This window comes from Ursus maritimus, unplaced genomic scaffold, assembly GCF_017311325.1.
Source record: "Ursus maritimus isolate PB19 unplaced genomic scaffold, ASM1731132v1 scaffold_6, whole genome shotgun sequence".
Taxonomy (NCBI): Eukaryota; Metazoa; Chordata; class Mammalia; order Carnivora; family Ursidae; genus Ursus; species Ursus maritimus.
The window spans coordinates 55,176,261-55,180,252 of record NW_024426774.1 but is presented as its reverse complement, the minus strand read 5'-3'; the positions used below and the strand labels follow the sequence as shown (position 1 = coordinate 55,180,252).

Below are 3,992 nucleotides of genomic sequence, written 5' to 3'. Positions count from 1 at the left end.
GCCACAGCTTCGTGTGTTTTTGGAGAAAAGGTGGCCCACGCCATTTTTAATAGTGCGAAAGAAAATTCTGCTACTAGGACTAAAGAGGGGAAGGGAGGAGGTCTTGTTTCCTGGAAGGGCTCACATTTAGCTTAAAAATCATCTTTATTCTCTTTGTTAGGGTACAAGGAGCTAGAAATGAAAGCCACATGGAAGCCCAGAAAGATCTGAGGCTTATAAAAGAGAAGATCTGGATTTCCTAATTCTCTGAGATGACCTCCTTGTTTGTTCGTTTGTGTGTTTTAGCTTTTCCTCCTACTGTCCCCCACCCTGCCCCTCCACATCCAACAATTTCCTATGTATCAGTCCAACATGGACATTCACGTTCCTGTAGGCATAAGAATGTTATTCAAACGAACCCACAACTTCTGTGCCGACATCGACTTGGGATTTATTGACTCTGTGATGTCCAGAAGAATAAACCAGCATTTACTATTGCACAGCTGGGACGACCGAATGATCAGACTACACTCAATAGACCTGAGCACCGTTTTCTGAGAACAACGTGTTTCTACGCATTGGAAGTAAAATAATGCATTCTCCCCAGTGTGCTCTGATGGTGAACTGCCAAGAAATTGCAGGGGCGCTGGTATTCTGGGGGAGGGGCAAGGCATTTTCTTGAGTTCCAGAGCCATCTGTCTATAAACGTATGCAGAAAAGGGACATACGTTTCCACGTAGGCCCGTCCCTTTGCTTCACCTTGAACACCACTCCTCTGAGATCAGCCCTGGAGAGATGTCTTTGGCATGAAGGTTTACCTGAGCCGCGGGAGGAGCAAGGCGCCCCTCGATGCCACGGCTCTCCCAGCTGAGCCTGACCACCGAGTTCGAGAAAGGTTCGTTCCGGGGGCGCCTGGGTGGCGCAGTCGTTAAGCGTCAAGCGTCTCCCTTTGGCTCAGGGGTGATCCTGACATTCTGGGATCGAGTCCCACATCAGGCTTCTCCACTGGGAGCCTGCTTCTTCCTCTCCCACTCCCCCTGCTTGTGTTCCCTCTCTCGCTGGCTGTCTCTCTCTCTGTCAAATAAATAAATAAAATCTTAAAAAAAAAAGAAAAGAAAAGAAAAGAAAAGAAAGAAAGGTTCGTTGCCGGACGTGCTCGGGCTAATCAGCTGACAGAGACCATCTGAGGACTTTCCGAGCAGTAATGTCCACCTCACACCCAGCTGTGGAGCCGCGGAACCCAGACCCTCTCCGAGCAGCAGGACCTCAGGACTCGGGCCTGGGGGCACCACTGGGAGCGACGGGTAATCTCATGGAGGGTAGATGGGTACTAAACTGGATCTTTCCAGCGAATAGAAGGTGAGGGGAAAAAAGCTTTTACTCTAGTTTTGTTAAATTTCTAATTGAATCTGTAAGTCATTGAAGTGTGGTTGTGGAGAGACTAGGACGGCAGGGCGTGGTTTCTCCTTGTTCCTAAAATCTAATAGCATGGTCTCTGGGCTGTCGCAGAAAGGAAGGGGGCGGAAGAGCCTGAACCCCGTCTGCTCTGCGCATCGGCTCCATTTTCCGTAGCCCTCCCCCTCCCCCACTATCATGCTCGGCACCCCTCCGCTCTGTACGGAGGCTCTCTGATCCCCAATAGTACACTTCTCGAGGCCTTTGTGCTGAGGGGGGGACATAAGACCAGACGCAGTCCCCTCCCTCAGGGGACATTCACTGGAGCTGGAGAGACAGCAGCACTTGTCCATCCAGGGAGGTTGGAGGGACTGGAAGGAAAGAACCTAGGGACGCAGAGGCCAGAAGCAGCCCCGTCAAATATGGAGGATGGTCGCGGCCGAATCAAGCTAGGCCCGTGGGCTCAAATCTGGAAACGGCTTTGTTTGGATCACACCTGCTGTGTTGGTCCCCCACCTCTGGAGGATCTCAGAAGGCAGGTCCGCTGTTTTTCCAGCCTTGCTCAGGTCTTGCTCAAGAGTGTCCTACTAGCCCAGCCTCCATCAAGCCCTTGCTTTCACGCTTACTAAGCTTCTGTCCATCCCCCAGGCTTGGAAATCCCAAACATCTCACGTCTTTCTACCTATTCTTCTGTTCCTCTGGACAACGTATGGGGAGCAAAGATAGGTAAAGGGCAGAAACTGCCTATCTGACTAGGGCTATTATAAATGGACATTGTAAAGCGGCCTGGGTGAGCCCTCAGCTTTGTTGGGTTCTTTTAAGACCGTGGGTTGGGGGACAGTGGGCAAGCACTCTGCTCCTTAGCAAGAGCTGTACCCCTGCAGCCCACTCCTTACGCTCCCCCTCTGCTCCAGCTTCTGTTTCCATAGCGTCCGTGCACGTATGCCGGCCCTTACCCACACCCCCATGCTCACCTGCCCTGGCAAACAGAGCTTAAAAGCCTTTTTTTAAAGAAACTTAAAAATAGGGGCACCTGGGTAGCGCAGTTGTTAAGCGTCTGCCTTCAGCTCAGGACGTGATCCTGGCGTTCTGGGATCGAGCCCCACATCAGGCTTCTCCGCTAGGAGCCTGCTTCTTCCTCTCCCACTCCCCCTGCTTGTGCTCCCTCTCTCGCTGGCTGTCTCTCTCTGTCAAATAAATAGATAAAATCTTAAAAAAAAGAAAGAAAGAAAGAAAGATAGAAAGAAAGAAAGAAAGAAAGAAAGAAAGGAAGGAAGAAACTTAAAAATAATTCAAGCCAGTTCTTTTTCCATATGTCCATTCTGGTCCCATTCTGCTGGAGAGATCCTCAGGGACCCTTGGTGCGGGAGGCTGATTCCTTCGCAGTGTTCACCTTGCTCAGCGGTGAGGACCGGGCAGCCAGCACCCCTCCTTGGAACTTCTCCAGCCTAACTAACAGTAGGAAACCCACATCAAGCACGCTGGGTCCCTTCTTGTAGCTTGAGGAAAATGCGTAGGGTGCTAGGGCAACTCTCTCCCCAGTGTCTTCACCACTAACACTTAAATCACTTAAAGGTGAGTGACGGATGGACTCAGAAAGGCTGAACTCTGATCTTTGGTGTTTTGTTTTCTATTTAACAAGTCCTGCCCAGAAGTTTCAGTACGTTTTTTAAAAAGGGAGTGTTTTGCTACCTATTTTATCATTTAGGGGGCCTCATTTGTACCCAACATAACAAGAGAAGCCCGGCATGACCTCTCTGTTATTCCTAATGAAAGTAATATTTTAAATCTGTATAGTGCTTTCTCAGGGTTCCACTAGACATTGTGTTCCATGTGGATGGCACCCCGAGTTGTGCAATGTACGCCTTGTGCAGCTGAGCTGACAGCCTTGTGCTTTACGGTTTTAAGAGAAATAGGCCCTCTCACATGTATAGTAGTAGTAATTATCATAACAACCATCGCTGCCATTTTTTAGGGTATGGGATGTACCAGTATATGCTACACGGTATAGAATATACATTATATTTAATCTTCACGAGACGTCTGCTTTCAAATAAAGAAACAGGGCTCAACTTCTTGCCCAGCAGGAAGTAGTCAGGATTCAAACCCAGCCCCGTCTGTCTCCCCAAGCCATGTTCTTTTTCCCTTTTCCTTTTGGATCCAACCACTCATTATACAGATGGCCAAACTGCAGCTCAGAGAGGTTACCCAGCTTGCTCTGAGTCACACAGGGTCTTCCACTCTCTTTGACAGAACTTCTAGGAACTTGATACGTGTGTAAGAGTGTGGCCTTAAAGGAAGGTCTCAGGGAGACATATTAATGTTGAACACACACACACACAAAACATATAGCCCAAGCTCTTTGGGACATCTCTCTGTTCCTTTGCCTTCACACATGCTTCTCTTGGCATCTTGGGGGGAGGCGGGGTTGGGTGGCAGGCAGATCCTAAGAGAGGCAAACCCTGAGTGTATCTCCCAGGGGCAGGTGTTTGGTTCTCTTAGCCTGGATTAATTGGAAGGAAAGCGTTTAAATGTGAGGTGGGCCCAATGTAAATCTGGAAAGTGAAATTGGAATTCTGTAGCCTAATAGTTGTGTGTTTTCAAAAATGAACATTTCA

The 3,992-nt window shown here is 48.9% G+C and overlaps 1 long non-coding RNA gene across 1 annotated transcript in view; it reads right to left on the bottom strand.

Annotated features, from left to right (window-relative positions):
- The window catches only part of LOC121101025, a 1,354-nt gene extending 347 nt beyond the window's left edge, over positions 1-1,007 (bottom strand). The window contains exon 1 of the long non-coding RNA XR_005832946.1: positions 798-1,007. This is a non-coding gene — a long non-coding RNA (uncharacterized LOC121101025). The remainder of the gene's footprint in view (positions 1-797) is intronic.
- Positions 1,008-3,992: the final 2,985 nt, after the last annotated feature.